This window comes from Ambystoma mexicanum, chromosome 5q (genome assembly GCF_040938575.1).
Source record: "Ambystoma mexicanum isolate Mex_15411 chromosome 5q, UKY_AmexF1_1, whole genome shotgun sequence".
In the NCBI taxonomy this organism is placed as follows: Eukaryota; Metazoa; Chordata; class Amphibia; order Caudata; family Ambystomatidae; genus Ambystoma; species Ambystoma mexicanum.
In genome coordinates, this window is record NC_090933.1 from 374,912,092 (window position 1) to 374,937,794 (window position 25,703).

Below are 25,703 nucleotides of genomic sequence, written 5' to 3' on the forward strand. Positions count from 1 at the left end.
GTGGAAAGAGGGGGATTTTTTTTATGAGGAAACATATATCTCAAAAGCCAAAAGTGCTACAGACGCAAAGATTGGTATGTAGATTCTTCTTAAAAAAATAGAGAAACATGTGTTTTGCCATTTTTGGAAAAGGGTTGTGGAAATGTGGGGTGAATTGTTTTTGAAGGATACCCATATCTAACAAAGCAAACATTTTAGAAATGTAAAAATTCACATTTTAAATCTTCATTATAAAGTAAGTTTGTAAACTGCTTCTTAAAATTGGTAACAGAGAGTATCCCGTATTTGTGAGTAAAATTGTCATCCCTTCTGACCTAGGCACAGTCGTCAATTCCTTAGCAGACCTCAGATCCATAATGTATCCTGACATACAAAATCTAATGGAGAAATCTAAAGAATGGTTATGCCATTGTAACTCCAAAGAACAGCATGGCTGCCGTAATCAATAAGATTCTTATTAATTATTTCAGAGGAGTCCAAATCTTTAAACTTAAAATGATGTCACAGTCCACAACCATGTTGAGTTCTTGAACCCTTTAAATCCTCCTGGTCTTCCCAAACACAAACTTCTTCTCAAAGTGGGAGCACCTTTGATATTATTGCGGCACCTCAACCCACCTAAGCTCTGTAATGGCACGAGATTGTGAGTGAAAGCTCTCCAAAGAAATGTGAGTGAAACTATGGCGCTAAACAGTTCTGGCCAAGGGGAGTCTGTGTTCATACCACAAATACCTCGTATACCTTCAGAATATCTGTTTGAATTCAAAAGACTTAATTTCCCCTTAAAAGTTTGCTTCACCATGACCATCAACAATTCTCAGGGGCAGGGTTTAAAGGTAGTGGGGATTGACATAACAGAAGACTGCTTCTTGCATGCACATTTTTATTATATATTTGTCTTTATCGGATTTTCTGACACAAAACAATATACCGACCAATAACATTTGCGTATTTCCCCCATTCCTCTCGCCCACCCCTTCCTCCCCATAAATGGGTTTGCATGTTGGATAGAATGGGCCTCAGAGTATGCCCAGTATCTTGAGGTTTTGTGGACAGTATTGTTCGGTATAATCTCTGTGGAGGAAGTCTAGGATTGCCACCCATTCTACTGAAAATTAGGATTTTTCCTTTTGTATTGCAAAGGTGAACCATTCCAGGGAGACAATGTTCCATAGTTTATAGAACCAGACCTTTATGAGTGGAGGGTCTCTGGTTTTCCATTTCTGCACCACTACGAGAAGGGCCGCCACTTGAATCAGGTTGAATGCTTTCCTTTTGCACTTTGGCCACCTTTCATTGTCTTGTCTTGCCAGGCCCAGTAGACGCTCCCTCACTCAAACATTACTTGCATGTTATCCTTCACCTCATCCCAGAAAGGTTTTAATTTTGGACAAGACCACCAAATATGCAGCCAGTGCCTGCTCCCGCCACATCTCTCCAGCATGTTTCGGAATTACTATGGGCTATTTTATGTAAGCGTTCAGGGGTGCAGTGCCACTGGAACATAACTTTGAGCCAAAACTCCTGATCTGGAGGGATCTGGTCAGGCAGGGGATATCGGACCAACATTTCACCCAAGATATATTAGAGGGTGTCATCCCCAGTGTTTTCTCCTATCTAATTTAATACAATAGTTTTATCTGTGGGGGGGTTCATCTGCCAGGAATTTATATATTTTTGAGATCAGGTGTTTGTCCCCTGGGTTAGTGGTCAGGAATTTCTCAAAGGATGTAAGGGGTCTAAGTGCAGCCAATCTATTTGAGGGGGCCATCATCCAGTGGCGTAGTTGAAAATATTGGAATCTATGGATCTCCTGTAGGCCTAATTCTGTCTTGCATGTCTTAAATGACTTAACTTTCATCCCCTGAAACATGTCTGGCAATTTGGTGCACCCTGCCTTTTTCCAATGGGAGAAAGAGTAGATGTCTAAGCCTGGCGTGTACTGTGGATTGGCGAAGAGGAGGGTAAAGGAGGACTGGAATGTCCTGATCTGGTGTTTGCGTGTCACCTGGTCTCATGTGTCTTTGACCACCTTCGTGATCTGACTCAGATGTATGTTTCGTGGTCGGTCTGACTTCTGAAGCCATCGTTTTTCTCCCATTCTTAGGCCTAGTATTGCTCTTTCCATTTGCCCCCACCTCTTGTCCGTATCCTCTCCAAACCACTCTTTTATTACCTTCAGTTGGGCTGCTTGATAGTATTCTTGGAAATTAGGAAGCCCCACCCCCCTCTGTTCACTGGGAGCATTAAAGCTTTGAGAGCAACTCTGGGAGTTTTGTTTTTCCAAATGTAGTCAGAGATTACCTTGTGGAGGTCACAGAAGAAGATGGACATGATCAGGATCGGCAGGGCCTCGAAAAGGTAAAGGACCCAGGTGAGGGTGACCATTTTTATCGAATTGATGTGCCCCAACCATGAGACTGTGAGTGCACTCCATTTCTGCAATTGTGCCTGTATGTCCACCAGAAGAGGTTTAAAGTTTGCCTCGTATAAACCACTAAGCGTGTGCATTTTGGTCACCCCCAGGATTCGGATCCCCACAGCAACCCAATGGAACTGTGATGTCTCCTTGGGCAATGCCAGTTTGTCTTCTTCTTTGAGCGCTAAGTTCAGGATTTCCGATTTGCCAATGTAAATTTTTAGGCAATCAGGCGGTAAGAACCACACGTCAGCAGGCCCTTCCCTGGTTTAGGGAGGAGGATTATCTTTGCTTCCTCCATTGAAGTGGATATCGTGCCTGCCCTTGTGCTCAAGTAGAATAGATCGGTTACTGTAGGGGCCAGGATTGTCTGGAATTTTTTGTAGAAAGCGGTGGGGTAGCCGCCTGGGCCAAGTGATTTATTTTTCGCTAGGTTTGCTATCACGTGTAGCACATCTTCCCGGGTAATATCTCTCTCGTGCTGATCCCTGTCTGGGGCTGAGATTTTGTGTAATGGGTTGCCTGTAGATATTTATGTTGAGCTACTTCGTTTGCATTGTCAGATGCATATAGGGCTGTATAGAAGGTCTGAAATTGTAAAGTTATGTCTTTAGTAGTCGGCACCCTATTCCCCATTTGGTCTTCCACCACCAGGATTGTTTGGGCAGTTTTGGTTTTTCATAGCTGTCTAGCCAGGAGTCAGTCAGCTTTATACGCTTTGATGTAATATTTCTGTTTCAGATAGATTGCGCCTTTTTCTGCTTCTTTGGTATGTATAAGGTTCAGTTTACACTTTGCGTTTCTAAATTCCCTATGGAGGCCGGGCCAAGCGTCATCCTCAATCCATTTCAGTGTATCTCTCACTTTGCTTCGAGGTTTAGATCTATTTTATTTCTGAGACTCTCTTTGTGTGCTTCCGCCGCTAAGAGTTCCCCCACATAATGTTGCTTTGAAGGCGTACCATATCACCTCCCTCCTTCTTTCCCCTTTTGTGTTCAAGTCGAAGAAGTCCTTCATTTTGTGTTCTTAGTCATCGCAAACCACCGGATCTGTCAACAGTGCATTAGCGAAACGCCAGCACCATCTTTTGGGTGATAGCTGGAGAAGTGTAAGGCAAGGGTTATCAGGCATGGTCTGAGAACGTGATAGTGTGGGTTTCAATCTGTGATGTAGCGCCTATGAGCGTAGTTGAGCCCCATATGTACTCAATTCTGGAAAAAGACTTATGGACATGTGAGTAATATGTATATGTGGTTTTGTCACCCTTCAGGGTTGTCCACTCATCTCTAAGAGTTAGTTGTTCAAATCTCATTTTGAGGGTGAGTGTTAGGGGGGGGTTGAGAATATTTTGTTGTGGAGATTCTATCCCTGAGTGGATCCCCACTCAGAGATGTTTAAGTCTCCCATCAGAATGGTCTACCCCATGCTTAACCGTTCCAATTCCGTGAGCACTCATTTCAAGAATCCCTTCCTGACCTGAATTCAGGGCGCATATAGAGGCTAGTGTTATGGTATTTGGGCCCACTTGGATGGTTACAAAAAGATAGTGGCCCTCTTTGTCGGCTTTCATGTGTAAGATCCCAACCAGGGTGTCTTCTTTAAAAGCGAGGAGGACTCCTGCCCTTTTCCCTTTGGCATTTGCCTGTATACTTTTTGGTTACTGTCTGAGTTTCAGCCTGTGACAGTCCTGAAGCTTAATGTGTGAGAGTTACACATCTGTATCTATTATTTGAGACTCTTTCTTATATAGTAGCCTATATGTCTCTGCCCGTTTGTACCTGCTGTGACCCTTCCCCTATGTATTATATTGCTTCCCATCCTTGAGACCCCAAAACACCCAGAACTCTCCCCCTTAACTTCCCCTCTAACAAAACTCAACATTTCCTCCCCTCTGCTCCCCCTGGTGCAGGCCCACTTTGCTATTTCTACCAAGGACTCAGTTCTCAGAGGTGGACCACAAGTAAGGCCAGCAGCATGTGTGGGGTATCCTAAAATCTCAGTTATTATGTCTATAGTTGGATTCCAAGAGGGGATCTGCCATATCTTAGCTTAACATGCCTCTGCTACCCAGCTCTGGTGTATGTTACCTGTGTCAGCCACATCGCCCTTTTTCATGTGCGTCTGTTCCCTTCTCCATGTCCGGAATGGGGTGGATGCTAGACCCTTTTTATGGTTTTCCTGCAGTCTTGTTCCGTTAGGGTCCATTCCCATGGGTGTGGTCTCTGTGGGGTCTACCGGAGCCCGGTTTTGCTTGTGTGTTCAGGTCGATTCGCATTATCCAGGCTCCCTCCTCCTTTGACATCACCCAGTGTTGTTTGCCCTCACAGCTGAACAGGAGGAAAAATGGGAAGGTCCACCTATATGTTATCTTCTTGGCTTGTAGGTGATCCACCAGTTCGCGCATGTCCCCTCATTTTTGTAGCGTTAGTTTTGAGAGGTCTTGGAAGAGTTGGATTTCTTTGCCATTGAATGTTATTGGCTATGCCCATCTGGACACCCTTAGGATCTGTTTCATTTGAGTGTAGTTCGCCCAGGCTGCCAGGATGTCTCTGGGGTGTGACTACGAACTGCGACACTTGTGGGTGATTGGACCTTCCTGGCTTGGAGTCGCCTGCTTGAGCGGTAAAGGCAGATTCCTTGAGTTCTAAGATGGTGGTGATGCTGCCTGGGCCCTGCAGCGGATGGAGTAGCTTGTGGACCGTTCCTCCCTCTATGCTCGCTGACGCCTTCTGTTGAAGTTGTGTGCGCCGTCCCTGGTGGGGGGCAATGTCTTTGCTGGATCTGGCAGTACCAAATTAGCTTTTGGTGGTGGCACCTCCCCTAATGGGTCCCATTTGAATTGGCTGCCATGTTGAAATTGCGGGCCCCCTGTGGGAGAGAGGTGGTGGGGGTGCCTGGGCATGTGGAGGTTTGAGCTGGCTGCCTGTATCCCTCACAGACTGCCTTTCAGTATAAGGGTCGCCAATTCCTTGCTCCCTGTCTCTGCATGCTTCATATTAGTCCTGCAGGTGGTTTGCGGCTGGGTACTCCTACTGTCCCCTGGCCTGTGTCTAGAAAGGTGCAGGTCCTAATCGCTACATGGGGCAGTGGAGCTCTCCTGATCAGAGCCTGTCTGTACGTATGAAAATCACACCACCGTTTTCCAGGTTCGCGGTGAGCTCTGGTTGTGCCACTCACTGCATGTTTCGGGGGCAGGGGTTGACATGTCCGTTGCAGCTGAAGTGGTTTATGCAGCTGGCCCCTGTTGCTAGGGGGTTGTGGGAAACAGATTACTGGGTGAGGACAGAATCGGCTGACTTCCCCTGTCGCCGCGTCCCTCCTTGATTTCTCTGTGATCTTCCAGCCCTGGTCTACGGCATCCGCTGCGCTTGTCTTAGGCAAGTCTTTTACCCTGCTATACGCACCCTTATTATTGGCCAGGCGCCCGGGGATGACTGCAGAGGATCCCACTAGCTCCTCTCATGCAGTTATGAGTCTGGGGGTTATTTGCAATGTGCTGGGTTTCTTCAGGGTACGGAGCTCGGCAAGCCACGTCATCAGTGGAAGGCAGGCATCTTCGAATGCATGGAAAGTTTTTTCGTGGCCTGTTCTAGAGTGAGCTCCTACAAAAAAGTGATGTGTCTTTTGAAAACAATTGTACAGAATCCCACAACACCCCTGAAATGCTTTGTGCCCTAGTTGTTTTGGACCTGGGCCAAATCCATCCAGCGGTTTGGACTGTGCGGTCTGGTAAAAATTGACCTTTTTTGTCTATGGGAAGTAGGCCACAACCTACTTTTAAAAAAAAGAAAATTCTTAATAACTTTTTTATTTTTAACAAATCTGTTCAAAATCTTTGTAGTCCTAGGATTGGGTGGGGTGGGACGGTGTCCCTAATTGACTTCAAAATCTCGGCCAAATAGATCGCACAAGTCAAAAGTTAATACAAATACATTTTTTCGAGGTTCCTCTGCGAGTCCGACTCAAGTTAACTATATCTGTTAAAAACATGAATACTATAAACCACTTCATCACATTACATTTAAAAAGAAACTTTGCAATCAAATCTTATTTTAAAACTTTACAGGTCTGCATATGGAGTGTCCCAGGCACTCTAGGATATCATACAACAGTACTAGTAAGACAATTGAACGTGAAAGAGAATTAGCACTCATCAATCTGTCCCATAATATTTCAGAACAGACCGCCTCAGTAGAAGTCATGAAACAAGACAAATGGAATACTTTTCTATCTGTGAGTGCCACACAATTAATTACTAGATTTTACAGAGTTTCTGGTGTTTCCTACTTACATTGTCTGCATGTATAGTCCTTAATAGTCAAGTGTTACCAATAACTTGCAGCGTTGCAAAACAATTATATCTAAATTGAATTGTTCCATTTCGAAACGCTTTACACGGGGCATTAATCATATGTGGCTGAACTTTAGACAAAGTATGACATGTAGTGTACCAATCTGCCATAATTGAACAGGAATAAATTGCACAAATGTTCCACACATTCGTTTCTATCCAAGGGCCACACACATTTCCCAACAGATGAAGGATTACTGGCTGCCACCCTTTCAATTGCCCTTAAGTAGGAGTCACATTCATTGAAAAACAATGAGAAGGCCAAACAAGATCTGCTCTGAGATGCTGCCCCAAATCTACCAAAAGTATTAGTTTGTACACCGTTATTCATTTTGTCCAGGAGATGTATGTTACACCACTTGTGATAGGCCGGCCAAGTTCGAGCCTAATCGTCTCAACCGGGACATGGAAAATTCTAATGGTGGCAAAAGTGTATAAAAACAAAACTTTTGTTGAATAACCAGTTGTTTTGTAAAAATATCAATTTTCATGTTCCAAGTTTTTTTTATCAACTCAATGTACTTTTGGGTGCAAACAAATACCCCAGATAAATAAGAGACGGAGAACACCTTGTACTTTCACTTGCCACCTTCCATGAAAAAACTAAACATTTCTTTGGGATATTATAGCCTAATAGAATAGTTTTTACTGGGTTCACAACCAAACAGTTATTGGGTAAATAAGTGCAGGTCAAGTCCAATCGCCTTCGCCTGCCTATAGGCATCATATCTAGCAGAAGGATATTGTTGGCGTATGTTATCCAACCGAGTTCTACTAAACCCAGGCTAGGAGGAAATGGTGGGTCATCGGTAAAAATCTACAGCGGGTCAGAAGTATATACATTAATTAGGGTTGGGGTTAACATGCACCTTTGTGCAAGCCAATGTCAATATAAACTTCACTACGAAGTAAACCCTCATCATTTAAATGCACCAACAGAGAATTGTTAGAATGGAATAAAATAAGCATGGACAGTCATTCCCTTCGGAATCCCCCAATTGTTAAGCTTAGCCCACAGTTTTCGGCTGTCAACTTTGTAGAACACTGACGTGAGATCTAAGCTAGCCACACAGACTTTAAACTCTTTATCCGTCTTTGCAGTTTATTGCAACAGTGAGAACAAAAAGCCATTAATGCAGTACCTGCCCTTCACCTAAATCCATTCTGATACATATTGAGTAAATGGTTCTGCTCTACCAGGCATTCAAGTCTCTTACACGAAACTCCTCGTCAAAACTTTAGAAGATGAGTCTAAAAGTGAAATAGGGCAGTAGTTCTCGGGAACCGCTCTATTTCCCTTTTCATAGAATGGGACTACTATTGAAATGCACCAAGAAGGGGAAAGTTCCATATTCAATACAACCTGCGAGAAGAGACAGAAAAGGATTTTTGACCAAAGTTTAGGATCACTTTTAAAAACATGGTTCAATAGCCCATCTGGGCCACTAGCGCGAGAGGATTTTAGACCATGCAATGCTCTCTCCAGTTCTGCCTCATCAAAGTTAAGACACCACTGAGTTTTAGGTTATATCTGAAAGCAGGTCTTACAATGTATCGCAGGGGGACCACATTTATCACCTTAAAACGAGAGCCATTCCTCTTCTGGAATACTATTGATTTGCAATTTTGTTTGTTGGTGATCTAAATTATTCAGAGTCCACAATTGGCCACAAGAGTCCCTTTTAATAAGCGTACATATTATCTTATGATTTTGGGTATGATACTGTTGGATTCTGTATGCCTTTAACCAATTTTTAAATCACTAGGTTAGCCCGGAAGACTCTTATTTTATCCAGACATGGTCATCCCACCCTCCATCTTGATCCTACGCAGTTGTCTTCTTAAGTCAAATTTATGGGTTTTGATCTGCCAAGCACAGGGTATGGTGGAACGATCAACTAGAAGTTTGATAGCCCATCGAGGGTGAGGTGATATTTTGCACTTCCAGCCCTGAATGGAACTCTCAAACTCTCCAGAACAACAGAGTCGTGTCTGCTTCACATGTGTCATGCCTTCCCAAACATTCCACAAAGCTTCCCCAAAGGTTGTATGGGCATTACACAAAAACTGTAGGGTATTTCCTGTTGAGTTGGCTATCAAATTAACATTGCCATCAGCAGAAGTCTGTGTTGATCTATTCATGCAGGATAAACTCCTCAGTGAATAAGCATGGTCACTTGGATTGCCAAATGATACATCAAATGACAACACCCGGTCCTTTAATGCATACGCAACATAGATTAAAGCAATAATTGATTCAGAGAAAGCGCCAGCCCATGTACTATAAATAGGGCAATCGCCCAGAATATTGCCATTGACCCTAAATATGCCCCATCTCTGCATGAAAACCACCCATTTAACACCTCTCGATAACAGGTCGTTCCTGCATGTATTTCAAACCCTGAAGACCAATCCGTCAGAATGGAGTCCAGCTCTTCCCAAATCACTTGCTCGCTATCCACACATGGATTACAATAGAGATTAATTAGTAATACATGTTTGGACTGAAACTGTTGCACCCCTAACTGGGCCTACAGATGGGCCCTGTGCACACAACACAGGAGCCGTGTCTCAGAACGACCTTCTCTTTATTTCCTCCTCCACGTACTGACTTCTTTATCCCCCTGTCCCTCCCCTTCCTCCTGCCTCCCGTTCCCTCACATTTTCTTTTGACCTTCCCTCTTAAAGGGGCTTGTCTTGTTTCCCCGGTAACACCTCCCCCAAACTTAACATGAGACTCCCCAGGCTACATCTGTTCAATCAGCCATTGGGGTCTCCTTATGGTCTGTGAGACCTTCCAGGCGACTTACGAGTCTCGCCTGAATTTCTTGGTTGTGGCTCTTCGTTTGCCTCTTTGCCCCCTGCACCTTCTGTCGCGGCTGCCAGCTTTCCCCTTGACTCTGTTTCCTCCATGTGCAGCTTGCTGAAGAAGGAGACATTTTGCGTTGTCTCTCCTTGTTCTCCAGTCACGGTTATCATTGGTCCTTTGGCCAGTGATTTGTGCTTGGTGGGGGCGGAGTCGGGAGTGTTCATCCACTATGACGAGTCAGAGGCCACTTTCCTCTAGTGGGCCATGAAAATCTATGACTATTCTTCGCCACGGTCCGTCGTGCAGGGCACCCCCCCCCCCGGTTTGCAAATAATGCTGTAGTTGTACTCTTCGAGGTTGGGTCCAATGCCGTGTGGGTGTTGGGGTACCGGGGCGACGTTTGGGTTTGTGTGGATGCTGATTACAGTTGCTTTTAGTGTGTCTTCATTGTTGAATGGTTTCGGGACTATGGTTTTGGGTCCTTAGATGTTTTGCGCTTGGTGGGACAATGATTTTACCATCTGTGCACCTGGCGGGGTGCCCTGGATTACTTCAGAAGGTTCATATTGGATGTTGATTAGGGCAAGTGCTGATTAGTCTCAAGTATTCCCTGCTGCATCTGTTATGGGAGTAATAATGGTAGTCTCCGGGTATTGGCATCTCATAAGGCGCTGGATTCTCGTACAGGTCCTGACCTTGTCACAGGGCGGGCTAAGGCTGAGGTTGTGTGCCGAACTCCTGGTCAGGACCTTGGCTTCTGGGGTAGCCTAGATCCGGATTGATTAGATATTCTGGCATGTGTCGGTTGGGTGAATAGTCATATGCGTCAGAGTGACGTCTGGGTGAGTCGATGCTCTGGTCTGCCATTGCTCTTATGATGTCTGTACGCTCTGCCAGTGGGATCGGGTTCCATTCCTGGAACAATGTTTCGTGGTCCTTCTTGTGAGTTATCCGATCGTGGTGTCCTCTTGGTTGTTCCGGTCATCTGGGCGGGCTTCTCAGCGGAGCTGGTCGGTAGGCTGTGGGCATGGTAAGCCTCTCTGCACATCACCTGGAGGTGGTTCTCTTGGCCACCTGGCATGCACCTTTGTCCAATGGCTGGGAATGGTCCTTTGTGGGGGAACTCAAACCTGCACCTGTAGCATTGTTTGTCGCTCTGGGGGTGGTGTTACTGGCCCCTGAATCTTTGTCTCCCCCAGGGTCCTGTATTTCTGGCATATACAAGTTGTCCTGCTGCGATGATGCAATGGTGTTTCCCTTTTTGGGGTTTTCAATAGAGGCTGCTTGGGCATCTACTTGCTCGTAGATTCTTGTCAGGTCAATTATTTCCTGTAGGGACATGGCCTTTTTGAGTAGGTGTTTTCTGAGCACTGATGAGGTGCACCCTTGTATGATCCTCAGCCGTATGGCCTCATCGTCATTGAAGATGGCAAAGTCACAGTACATAATTTTCCTCTTGAGATGGATGACAAACTCTCTTATGGACTCCTGTGGTAGCTGCATGCACTCATTGAACGCATATCGTTCATTGTCTTTGTTGGGGAGTGTTATCAGCTTGCTGTTGACTGCGGCGAGAAGGCGTTGATATGGGGTCTTCTCTTTTGCAGGGATTGTCTTTATGATCCCTTTGATGTTTTACCAGCCAGATTGACAAAGATGTCCACTTTGTTTGGTGAGTCATGGTCACCTACCTCCCTGATGAAGTCCTCAAATTCTTCGACCTACTCTTCCCACCTTTGGTCTTGATCGTGGTGTGGGTGTAGGTCAAACAGGTCGGTTCGTCGCAGAAATGTGCCGCGAGATGCAGGCCCTAGGTTTGCGATGGCGCTTGCCCCTGCATCGCCACCTGTTGTGCTTGGTCCACCACAGCGGTTTTGCTGTCCTGTGGGCCTCTTCCTCCCTGTCTGGGGCTTCAGCGTTGTCTGCCTGTCATTGGAACCGTCTCCCTGACTGTAGCCCTGAGTATTTGGCCGTGGTATGGCGATGGGGCTCTGTCTTGTGGGAGACCACTTAGGTAGTGCGCAAATGGCCGTGTTGCGTAGGGTTCCCATGGCCTGTGATAGTCTGGTGGGCCTCTGATCGTTCTGGAGGTATCTTGTGGCCACGCGTATCTTTCATGCCGCATGCTACGCTGAGCTGCGCTGGCCTGAGGCCTCTGCTGTGAACTGGCAGTTTTGTGACTGTTTGGGCCTGGTGCTGGTCTGGGGCTTCTGTTGTGCTCTGGTGGGTTTGCAACTGTTGGCCTGGCCCTGTGGAGTGGCACATAGCATGGGCGCACGCGTGTCTCTCAAGCCATATGTTGTTCAGGGCTGCATTGGTTTAAGGCCTCTGATGCGGGCTGACAATGTTTTAACTGTTTGGCTTTGAGGGCGGCATGTACCATTGGGGCCCGGCCCTGTGGGGTGGTACGTAGCATAGGCATACGCATGTCTCCCGAGTCGTGTTTTCTTCAGGGCTGTGCTGGTGTAAGGCCTCTGATGCGGGCCGACAATGCTTCTGTTTGGCTTTGGGGCGGCGCGTAGCGCGGAGTCGGGTATCTCTAACTGGAGTCCTCCTGGCCGCTGTGTGGATTGGCACATAGCTGTGTGCTGCTCCCTGCATCTGCTATCCCATTGGTGATGGTTGTAGATGGGTTGCTTCTCGGTTTCTGTCCCTCAATCAGGCACCCCACTTCCGCTGCCTGCCTTGCTTTGAGTTCTAGGCCTTTTCCGATATCGGATGGGCTGTTTTCCTGTGTTGTGTCTCCATCGTGGTTCCCTCCTGTGCACCTTGCTCATTGCTCTGCAGGACTGCGCACTGTTTGGTTGTCCCGCTGGGTTCTCGGCTGACCCTCCTCTTCACTGGGGTTAGCTGCGTCTGCTGGGCAATGCTGGCCCTCCTCTTCGTGGCTCCTTCTGCTGGGTTCCGCTGATCCTCCTTCCTGCTGGGCGCTGTTCGCCTGTCGTGGTGTGTGTATGGTGGCTCTGCTGGGCGTTCTTCACCCACTTAACTTCTTCCCTTTGAGCCACGTGAGGGCTCGTCGGGCCTCGTCGACAGTTGTTGCACCCCTAACTGGGCCTCCACATGGGCCCTGTACACACAACACAGGAGCCTGGTCTCGGAACATCCTTTTCTTTATTTCCTCCTCCACGTACTGACTTTCCTTCCCCCTGTCCCTCCCCTTCCTTGGCCACTAGTAACCTACAAATATTCAGATAAAAGTATAAAGCTAAACATTTTACACCGGTACACATATTTTGCTAAATAGCTTATATCTAAAAATAAAAGAACATAAAACTAAATAAAAACTTTTAAAAACCTTGCTTAATTTTAACACTGCATGGGGAAACATGAATACACACCCCAATACTTACGCTGTCTAACTTCGAATAGAAGGAGCAAAAAAGTTAAGGGAACAATAAGTGAGTGGTGGCCCATACTGTGCAACACACAATCTCCCCTGAACTGACAAATCAAGTATCTGATGCAAACGTCCAGAAGCTCCTTGATAAATTGTTTCCGTTGGTCAACTCTGTTGCTCCAGGAATTCAAAACAACCAATAGCAAAACTGTAACTGAAGGAACCTGGAGTTAATAAATCATCCTTATTACTTCTGTATTAAGTATCTAATTCTCTCATGTGTCTCATAAAACCATGTATGTGTTAAACATTATAAGGTTTAACTTATACAAGCATAGAATAAGTGTCGCTTGTGTTCTATGTCTCCGCTTTGACAATCCTCCACCCTGGACTGACACTTAAGTGATACCAAACTGTTGCTCACAGGACCTGGCCACCAGTTAGTGACACAGAAATATCCAGGTTGTGGGGGACAATATTGTTATGGGGTGCCATAGGACCATTGGAGGCAGGTTTTATGCATAGGTGTATTCTAGGCCAGTTCCAAACCAGCAGGATCCTCAGTCTTCCTTATTCTTTCTACTGAGCTCCACCACTAGACAAGAGTGCTTAATTTAAATTCCCAAAAGGCTGCTTGTCGCGCACTCGCCCTGCTCGCAATGGCCTGCACTTGACCTGCACTACAATAAGGTGGTGTGTTTGTAGTGCACAGGGCACGCCAGGCTTGCTCATCCAGATTCCTATAAAACCACAGTGCAGGAACTGGTTACTGGCCCCAGTCATGCAGCTGAATGCACTTGAATTGGCATCTCACCAGTACTTCACTAGGGTTAGTACTTTTGACCGCACACGTAGCACATCTGGCACACTCCTCCAGTTTCCTGCAGGCTCGTAGTGCACAGCTGGTCACTGCTCTCAGTCCTTCAACTGACTGCACTTGACAGGAACTTTGATTCCATTCAATCGCGTGAACATTTCTTTAAAAATGGGCCATCACCAGGTAGTAAAAATGTAGGCATCTCTGATGTCCCCTCTCAGCACCATACCCGTGCAATGCATGAACTGCTCAGTGTGGACCCTGTTTGCATTCCTGCTTTAAAAAGGTACACAAGTGGTATGATCGACAACTCTACGTTATCTATTCCCCCTTTCACACTGAAGGTAGAAATTGATATGAATAAAATGCACAACAATTTCTTCAGATTGTGTCACTGGCAGATGTGGTATTTCTCAGATACCTCTAGTGGCATTCCAGTGCGGGAGCAGGTTTAGGGTACATTTTTTTATTTTTTATTTATGGGAGTTGGGGAATGAATGGGTTGTGGGTCATAAGCGATATGCGGATCTAGCCCCCCAAAAAATTGTACGAATACATGTGGCAACACAGCTGCAACGAGTTATCTTCCTGTGAGTTCTACCAGATTCTTCTTTCCCAGTGGAGAGGGCCTTCTATGCGCACTTGTCGGTGGGAGCTCTGCTCCCCTATGACCTGCTGGTGGGTCTTGGTGGCTTCCCCTCCCTCCCTTCCCGTCGAACACTGCAATGAATAAAAGTAGAACATTTCTTGTTTCATTTTGGCCATTGTCCCCATACTTTCATCTGTTGTGGCAGTTGACAAGCCAACAGTTGCCCAAGTTGGGCTTGTGCAAGCTAGACCACAGCCACGTTCAAATTCCTCCTTTCATACCTCATGTAGCTAACATTCAGTGGTCGAAGTGCACGAAAATAAGCAGTGGGACTATGCTCCTTCCATGGGCTGCCCTGCCACCCACAAACCCCATTGCTGCGCCACTCTCACGTGCAATCCCAACCCCCAAACAAACGAGCCTGCTGTTTAAGGGAACGTTCAGTGCAGTGCAAGTTTCAACTTCTTCCTACACTCTTATTTAAAAACAAAGCCATTCCGGAACAGTTTATTTTAAAAATAAAAGTATAGGAACAGCAAAACGTAACTAAAAAAAGTAGAGGAGCACCGCTCCCAACCGCTCGGGCCAACTTCGACCACTGCTAAACATTGCTCACCCTGATTGGCTCCCGAGCCAGGTTCATAATGGATGGATTGTACTGTACTTCAGTAATCTTGGTGGTCTGTAGTTAATGCCCGGGAGTTTCATTTAGCCGTTTATCGTGTTATACTATAAGCTGCAGGGACGTCCCATTGTTGGGCAGGAATAACGCAGGTAGGAGTCCAACCAGTATAAAAGGTCAGTAAGTAGATATCTACATGATTTTCTACTGTGGACTCCATCAACAGACACAATGTTATGCACACTCTCCCGCTGGGGTTTGCAGGCGGTTGATTAAGACATGTATAAGAACAAGAAATGCATAAACATATGTTACGCTCCATCTCCAACTGACAGAGAGTTTAATCCATGTAATGGCACCCACGGAAGTATGCGAAAGTACGCTGTTTGCTGTCACGGTCTCTTCGCCTTGCATCTCTCCTCATTTGTGCTACGGTGCCTCCAAGAGCGGACGTCTATCCAGGCTGCACGGAAGCTGCCTGACCCCGCAGTTTGAATGTTGGACTGATTGGCTAGGAGCGGCAATTCCACGCCCCTGCTCCTGCCCCTTTCTGTTTGAAAAAAGAGCGTGTAGCGCACCGTGCGCGCACCCACAGAAGTACGCGAAAGTACGCTGTTGGCTGTCACGGTCTCTTCGCCTTGCATCTGTCCTCATTTGTGCTATGGTGCCTCCAATAGTGGACGTCTATCCAGGCTGCACGGAAGCAGCCTGACCTCACAGTTTGAAGTAATTACTATCCTTACGACTCTAATTTTGGACTACAGTTTCTAATTGGGTTACTCAATTGGGACTCTTATGTGGACTCTTATGTGGACAGAGGTTTCAATGCTTTATAACTTTCTTCTTCCTTTTGATATTTCAAATATTCACGCCTAAAATCCTTATTTCTCCTTGCTTGCAGTGTTGGACTGATTGGCTAGGAGCGGCGATTCCAAGCCCCTGCTCCCGCCCCCTTCTGTTTGAAAACAGAGCGTGTAGCGAACCGCGCGCGCACCCACGGAAGTATGCGAAAGTATGCTGTTTGCTGTTCGCAGTTCGTGGTGCGCGGGGGGAGTTTTTGGGCTGCTTCCTAAGATTTTGTCTTGGGTTTCTGTGCCTTCAGGGGGACTTGTTTGTGTGTTCAGGTACGGAGTAAAAGATCTGAATTGAACGGTGACACAGTTGTTTTTGAAGTGAAAAGGCGTGTGTTTGACTACGGGCTTTTGTAACTTTGTTGTAGTCAAACCATAAGGTCATTCTTTGATTGTGGAGTCTTCTTTGTCTGTGACCTGGTCTGCTTTTGTGAAAACCTTGTGGCTGAGGGAGATTTAAATACTCCCATTATGGGCAAAACCAAATTAGCGGCTCTTCGTAACGATCACAGGGCTTATTTCTTTACAGCTGTCAGTACTCGCAGGGCCAGCCTTGCACGTGCGGCGGCGCTTCCTCTTCCTGCTCCTTGTATGGATGAAGAGGAACTGCTCCAATGTGCACAGGACTGCTCAGCACAAATTAGGAACATAGATGAGAATATGGACCCCTCCCAACCTATGTTCGGGGACTATGAGAATGAAGTTGCTCATAATGATTCACTACAGGGGCGTAATGAGGTTGAATTGGTAGTTCTTGAACCTGATACACCGGCTATTTTCATCCCAGATGACACTCTCTCTGCTCCCATTTACGATATCCTTACGGGAGGTCTAAATGAATTTCCGCCAGGTGATGACTTGTCAATGATGTTAGGCATCTTTAATCGTGCTATTTTGGCTGAATTTAGAAAACAGAATGATCTATTTGCGTCAATGGTAAAATCCATAGAGAACAATCCGAATGCTTTATCGGTTTCACTTATGCCTATTGTTAAATGTACAGATACACTGCCTAAAGGTTTATCTGATATACGAGGGCCCATAGCCAAGGAGGCTACGGAAGAATGGGGGGTTGAATTGAAATCTACACAAAATTTGGAAGGGTATGGAGCAGGGAGGAGTTATGATGCTTCACCCATTTTGACAAATGATATAATAGCTGCTAAAGAGAAAAAGTCGGTCCAAACATTTTCTGAAATTTTGGCAAATACGGGGAAAAAGGGCCAACTGGTTCCAAAGGAGACTAGGTTTAATACTTTACCGAAGGGTAATGGTACAGTTGAAGGTCCCTTGATGGACATACTGCAATCCAGAGCCGCAAAAAAACATGGCAAAAAAAATAACAACAAAGCTAAGAAAACAGACAAAAAATAAAACCTCTAGAAAATTCATGAGATATCTGGACATGAAACACATGATTGATGAGGATGCTTCGGATGCTGTTGTTTACGTGGCGTCTGATAAAGTCGCTATAGAATCTAGGGCTGCTGAAATTGAGATAGCATCTGTGGACCAAGCCACTCAGAGTGAATATGAAGATGGGGTGGATGGAATGTATGAAGCTATGAAAAAAAAGGGTTTCTGTTGTGGAGAACACCAACAGACTTGAAAAGGGTTTGAGTGACATTTTCAAGATCTTTAAGGGCTCATTGGGCAACTCTGTAAAGGTTCCTGATCCTTTAGTTATAAATGAGCCTATTACATCAGGCAGAAAGAATATCGGTATAGATCAGGTCAAAATCAACCATTCACTAAATGAGTCTGGGGGTCTTGCTAAGCTTCGAACAAGACCGATTGTACAATCTGTTAATATGGGCCTATACCGTAAAGATCTTACAATTGGTAATACCCTGCCTTTTATAAATCACACAGTAGTTAAAGACTCCTGTAGAGAAACATATGAGGGTGGCAAAGAGGGAGTTCTCAACCTTAACCCCAGTTTAATTGAACCTCAGACTAATGTGGAGGATATTCTCAGAAATGTGCAGGATTTGATGAATGAAAATAAAAGGCTGAAAGAAATGGCTAGAATGACGGATCAAACGAATAATAGTTGGTGTACAAATGGTATGGGAACGGTAGTAGTTACTGAAATGCCCAATGCTATGGTAACCGATGATGCAATTATACAGAAAGAATCAATTGACGTAAGCAAAGACTTGAAGGCAAATGAACAGGGTCAAATGGGTGAATTACTGAGAAATGTGAATGAGATTTTGGAAGAAAATAAAAAGCTGAGGAATAAAGACACTTTGGTTAATTGGTGAAAAAAAGATGAAGGAATCTCGGAGGAAGAGAGGAATGAACGTGACTATCGCTCCTATGTAAGGGGTGAAGTGAGGTTGTGTAATGAAAATGCTCTGTACGACCCTAAATATGCACAGGAGCTCAGACCTCCAGCGTTCCCTAATCTACCGGGTCTGATATTATGCTCCTTATTCAAAGACGAGAGAAATCAACTGCTAAATAGACCCTATATTCTATCTCTTTTTGCGGCAATATCTGAACTGAAACGTATTACTTCTGCAGACATCCACCTCGTGGACTTTATACATAAAGAAAGATTGGATTTTGTAAGATTGGTTATTCCATCGCCCTTGGTTTGATCGATGCTAATGAATGAGGCGGAAGCCCTACAATGTATGGGTTTCGACCTCTTCTCTTTCAAAGACCAGACTATCCCGGAGCAAGCACCGGAGAGAGGTGGGTTGACATTGCAGGATAGTAATGAGCAGGTTAACTATCCTTCGAATCACAGAGTTGAAGAGGTGCCAGAGAAACAAGATTGGAGATGGTTGGCCTTGTCTTTGCGGGATGCAATCAATAATCTAAAAGAACTGGATAAACCTGCATAGCTAGCAGTCACAAGTTGAAGATGATTTGCTGGAACTCTCGCGGCAATTTCAACCTTTTTAATAATGAGTCACTTATCATAGAGTTACAGTCCTTTGATTTAATTCTGCTGCAGGAAACTTTGTTAACCGCTCATGTGGTTTGGGAAGGCTTTGTAGTGGAGGACTTATGCGCTACAAAAGGACCGAGGGGTAGACCAAAGGGTGGCATGCTCACTGCCACAAAAGAGTCCTCAGGCCTGTTAAACAAAAATAATTGGAAACAAGGTCAATCGTTCCTCATAACTGCTTACTTAGTTGGAGAAGGTGAGCAGATCTTCCCCCTATTGGTGATCAATGTTTATTGGAATGCGAATGAACATTCTGATCAACAACTGGAAATTGAGCTAAGTGACTTGGGCAAACTAATAGACCTGTGGTCCATGGAGAACAAATATGGTCAAATAATCATAGCGGGCGACTTAAATGCAGATTGTAGCGTGGACAGGTTGGTAGGAGAAGTCCTGTATCTTAAGATGGCGACCTGTAGTAATGGCAGCCCGAAACTTAGAGGTTTTCTATGGTTACGTTTTTCTGAATTGTGGAGGCTTAAGTTGATCGCAAGTAATCACCATACTTGGAATGCGAGGGGCTGCTTGTCTACTATTGATTATATTTTTCTAACTGCAAAATTAAGTTTCTCTGTGTCATATTTTGAAGTGAAGACTGTCTTGACAAGTGATCATTGCATGCTGATGGTTGAGTTTGAATCTAATATCTGTGTGAAGGCTCAACAGAGGTATAAGAAGGATCTTTTGCTCAACACCGCAAAAAACAGAATTAAATGATCATTTAACTCTACAAATAAATTTACGTGCCCCTTGATTGCTGAATATGAAAATACTAAGCTGGAAAAACGATTGCTTATGTTCTCTGTAAAAGAGTTTGAGAACACTATAAGATCTAAAATTAAGTTTTTTTTTTTTTAACGTAGGCCCTGTAGACCAGCCCAAATGAATTATCATAAACACTCATGTGATCCTGAAGTATATGAGAGAAAAAGAGAACTTAATAGAGAGCTCCGCAAATTGCGGAGACGGAGTATGTTAGATCCTGCTATTGGGGGCGTAATTAGACAAGTAAAGCAATTTTATAAAAACTGGTTGAGGAGCCACAGATGTATCATTGCTCAACGTGATGGGGAACGGATGTTGGGGGCAATGAGGGGGGCTACATCCTCAAACTTTTGGCAACTAATTAACAATCTGGACTCAACCCAAATCCTAGATATGGTAAACCCATTCCCGAAGTTACTTGGGCTGGTCATTTTGCTAAGGTATATAAGACAAATCCTCAATGCTACTCACCTTGTGGTGAGTCCTCCACTTCTTGGACACTGTCTTGCGAGTAGATGTAATCAAAAGCCTGATAATTAAATCTAAAAACATGGGTGCCCCTGGTTTAAACAATCTCAATAATAAGGTACTGAAATCTAATCCTCTGCTATGGGCAAAAATCCTATGTATTCTTTTCAAAGATGTATGTACATTTAAAACTATCCCGCAATCCTGGAGGGTGTCGGTAGTCATTCCGGTGTTTAAAAAGGGCTCCAGATTGATGCCGTGTAATTACCGACCTATAGCTATTGCGGACTCGGATTCCAAAATATTTGCATCCCTGGTATTGATTGATGTTCAGAGATGGATTGACGATAACCATATTCTTAGCATAAACCAATTGGGTTTCAGAAGAAATTGTGGTACGGGTTGTGGTGGTCTAGTCCTGCGATGCCTACAAAGTAAAACTTGGATCAAGGGGACTCGACCCACCTTTGTGGCATCAATGGACCTTAGTAAGGCATTTGACTTAGTCGATAGGCCAACTCTGTGGTATAAATTAAAATCTTTAAATATGCCTAATCATCTCCTGGACATTATCATTGAGCTATATACGGATACCAGGTTAGTCGTACGAATGAATTCAATCGGGGACCTTTCCTCCCAGATTGTAACCAATAATGGGTTACGACAAGGCTGCATGTTGGCCCCTACGATCTTTAATCTCTATGTTAGTGGAGCGCAATTTGCCTTTCCTAATGGGGGTTTGGTGCCACCCAAGCTGAATGGGAGGGCCATCTCATGGCTGGCTTATGCCGATGACTTTTTATTTTTGGATAATACAAAAGTGGGTCTTCAGCGCCTAATTAAGACCTTCGAACTGTTTGTACACAACCTATACCTGAAAATTAATCCTTCTAAAACTATCATAATTCGTATGGGACGTGCCAATAAGAAGCAGGAGTCCTTTTCATGGTTTTGTGAGGGCAAACACATCAGGCCTGAGAAAGCTTTTAAATATCTGGGATACTGCTTTACTGGCATGGAATCTGCTACCCTATTCAAAAGCCAACTCAGGGCTAAAGCCAAAGTGGCATTAAGGCAGATGGGAATGTTAGAAAGGAAGTTTGGAGGTTTTACGATGAAACCCATTAGGGAGTTTTATTTAAGAAAAGTGGTCCCATGGATTACTTATGGTCTAGAGATTTTTCCAACTGATATTGCAGATTTTCTGAAAACTCTAGAAGGAATCATATGGAGGGGGCTATTATTCTTTTTTCCTAACTGCATCCCGATGGAAGTATTGAGGTATAAATTGGGTTTGCAATCTCTTCACTCGGTGGTTGCAATTAAGAGGCTTAGGCTATGGAGAAAAGGAAAACTATCTGGGATTACACATTTTTATTCGGAAGCAGGTGCAGATCTTACTTGTCCATTCATGATTTCTTTAAATAATGAAACGGAAAAGATGATGGAAGAAATTGGGATTGCAAAGTGTACTGTAATTAATAAGCCCAACAAATGTAAACAGATTATTAATGGAATGGATTGGTCGCTGACAAAAAGTAAAGTCCTAGCGTCGAAATTGTATAATCAGGCCCAGTCTTTTTGGAAATTTCTCCCGGTTATGGAGATGTATTTGATAAAATATCCATCAAGGATTTTTAGAAATTCTTACATGAGATTTAGACTGAATGTCATGCATGCCTATTGTATACTAAACATAAGAAATCCTTTGGAGGAAAAAAAATGGTGTAGATTCTGTAAGGTGTTGAAAATTGAGGAGACTTTAGAACACATCATGTTGAGATGTCCTTTGTTGATCAAACAACGAACAGAATATTTTGCAGAACTTTTTGATAATAGTTTATGTATGGATCTTAAATATATTTGGTATAGAATGAGAAACGGATATTCACCCATTTTGATTATTCGTGCTATTTCCTTTTTAAAAATAATATGTGAATTAAGTTAGATATGTTTTGGGTTTTGGTAGTTCGTTTATCTCTTGTGTTCATTTTCTTGTGTATTTTAAAGAAGAAACGTTTATATGGTGAATGTGAAACTTTTCAGTGGTTTTTATTGTTCTGTTCTCTTTGTGAGTATTTTGTAAAGGTTGTGATAAACCATGAACAAATAAATAAAAAAAATTTAAAAAAATCAATGTAATTTATGAACAAAGGGTCTTTGCGTAGGGACGCTGATAGAAGTCGAACATATATGTAAATGGTGTATGCCGTATACGCAATAGCACTCGTTATGCAATTTGCCATAGATTTGTAAAAAAGGCTTGGAGATGCAAGCAGAGACTATTTGATCAATATGTACAAAGAACAAGGGACAGCAAAGAGGGTTGGGTTAGAGCTGAGCCGCCAGGCAATAGTGAGAGATAGCTGCTGCAGGGATATGGCAGATCCAGAGCTATACTGTATTCAAACATGCCATAAAAACTCATTGTTTCAACTTGGAATAACTCATTGACTCTGCCCTCCTCTTCTGCCTCATGTGCCTGTCTGTCCATGTCTTGTCTTTGTGTGCGCCCTGAGGCCCACGGGCATGTTGGCGCGTTACAAAAATTAAAATAAATAAATAAATGGAGACTGTGATTGATCTTGGTCCAACGTCACCAGACAGTAACTAATAACAAAGTTCAGTCTCCTGTTGCCTGTGCTCACTCTGATTTATACTCAATTAACTCTTTGTGTTCGGAATTGTCCTTGATAACGGGTTTGTTAAGACCCGTTGCCTCAATAGGCCCGATCAGCGTTTGGCTAACATGCCGAACGCCGGTCGAGCCTATTGTGGAAACAGGTCTTAACAAACCCTTTATAGAGGACCACCTTTGGAAATATATACCTGTACAAGGGGTCGCCTGTTAAATCATTGTCGTCCTGAAGAGGACCTTCAATGGTCGAAACACGTGTAGGCTGTTGTTTGAATTTCATTTAGTAAATCCACATTGTATCATTTGTAGAGATTGTACTGATCAATGACAGAAAACCAAACACAAATGAACAATTATACAGTGCCTGTATTCTACATTTTGCCAAAAGTCCATAAACGACTTATCAATCCTCCCGGCAGACCTATAGTTTCAGGGGTTAGCTCTATTCTTGAGCCACTTTCGAAGTTTGCAGACTGTTATCTTAGACCCTTTGTGCTTAAGATGGCTAGCTATCTTAGAGATACTTTGGATGCTATAAACAAATTAGAGAATCTAACTTTTGAATCAGGGAAAACTTTACTCATCTGTTTAGACATCCAGTCTCTATATACTATGATCCCACAGCGAGCTACCTTAGATGTGATTGAGGAAACACTATTGAACAGGGAGGATGGCCACCCCGTGAGCAATGGCTTCATCTTGTGGTGTACGGAATTTGCTCTCACAAAGAACTTTTTCCAATTTCAAGGAACCTTTTATCAACAAACAGAAGGTACTGCCATGGGTGCAGCCGTGGCACCTAATCTTGCCTATTTATATGTGGAGTTCTTTGAAAAAAGTGTGATCTACTCCACAGATAATCCTTACCAACAACATCTGAGAAAATGACTGAGGTACATAGATGATGTCCTTATAGTTTGGGACGGATCTGTGGAACAAGCGAATGATTTCGTCGATTGGCTAAACCTACAAAATAGGTTTTTGAAATTAACCCGCGCCATAGAGGAACAGCAAATTGACTTCTTAGACATCTCTATATTTCATCATTTGGGTGTCCTTAAAGTCAAACCTTTCAGCAAAAAAACTGACAAGAATGCCTTGTTGCATTATAATAGCCATCATGCGAAACATGTTAAATCTAACTTGCCCTTTGGGCAGTTTCTTCGGCTAAAACGTAACAGCAGCCTCAAAAAGGACTTTGTGTACAGTGCTAACATTTTGTCTCAGAAACTGTTGGCGAAAGGGTATCCTGCCGAATTGGTCAGAACTTCGTCCAAAAGGGCCTATAATAACAACAGGGATGCTCTGCTTGAGAAAGTTAATAGAAAACGGAAGGAAGTAGGGACTGTTTTTGTCAATACTTTCTCTAATTTGTCTTACAGAATAAAGACCATTATTAATAAGACATGGAAAAAAGTCTACAACAACAAAGAGATTCTACCTCTGTAAGTAGCCTACAAAAAAAGTCAGAATCTGAGAAATATACTCATCAGAAATTATGTCACCATCAAACCAAATGCACCTGTGAAACAAACCACACTATGGGGTTTACCTACTGTTATGGGTCATTTCCCTTGTGGCCAATGTGTCATGTGTGCTTTTACCAAAGTAACCAAGTCTATGCAGATTAATCCTGATGTGTTATGAGTAGCATGACCAACTGTAATACACAAAATGTGGTCTATATGATCACTTGTCCATGCGGACTACGATACATTGGCAAAACTTATAGAAAGTGTCGGACTAGACTAATTGAACATCGCAGTTGCATTAAAAATTAAACAAGGTGAAAAAAAAAAAACAAGGTGCTTACTGCCCCGATGGTTAAACATTTTGTTGACAATGAGCATGATCATACCAATTTCAGTTGGGTAACCCTAAAGAAAGTTGAGGGCAATAACAAAAACGAGATTGATCAGAAATTGTTAAACTTTGAACAGAAATTGATCTTTCAATTACAAAGTCATATTGTAGGTCTCAACGAAAATGTTGATTGGCATCAGGTCCACCTTTGATTTTTGTTCTGCTCAAGTATAAGATCAATACTGTCTTTTGATATATGTGTATAACCTGGATGTAAGGGCCTGCGAGCCACCTATTTTTTTCTGAGTATGACATGATACAAAACGATGATGAAACTCTCATATAATTGAATTTGTGATGGTATGATGTTGTTCAGGATGTGGCTTTATTTGTTTTGGCTTTTCAAACAATATAGTGCATCATAGAGCGCCTTTTTTCAACTTTAGTACACTGGTTGGTGTACGTCGCCATTTTTACTTCCAACATGGCGGCGCTGCGTTTTGGCTTATTGACTCAGCTTTAGTCCTTTGTCTATATTGCTGCAACGCTAGGAAGTGTACCAGTGTAAACTCTCGAACGTTAGTACTTTAATGAAATATATGTGCCCCTTGGTTTTCCACTTGAGGACCATGCATGTGTACATTTTATTTAGTGTAAATGCCCTGTTTTCATTTCAACTTAAGGAGACTTGATGCTTTTCAGAGAGTGTTTATTGGTCATACCTTGTTTGGATGGCATTAGTGCACCTGGTCGTGGAGGACTACTGATTCCTTTTGGCATCGAGGTAGTTGCAGTGTTTCAACAGAGTATTTATACACGATATTGAGAGCTGACTAGAAACCTGTTTGAAGATTTTTCAGGTAGCTTTTTATACACAATGGGTTGTGCTTCTGCGGGTGGTGGTTTCTCCCCTTTTCTTTTAACCCCCGCTGATTTTTTCACCTATTATATTGTAATGACCTCTATATTAGTGGTCAGGCGAACTTACCATTTATGGCATCGCGTTGCAAGAAGTAGTGATAATCAGCTCTTCTATATAATTACTTTTGTTGTAATTATATTTCTCTCCACAAGGGTAACTTTGGAGACCTTTGTAGAATCTGTCATGGTGACAGGCTTTGTCTTCCTATCACTTCTTGGGCCTTGGTCTGATGGTAGTGGTGAGGGTTGAAATTTGTATTGTGGATGGTACTACTGGGAACTGAAGGCCTCTTTCTATTTGCAGCTTACGTACTACATCCCTTGGTGGATGTCGTTTGGACCCCTACT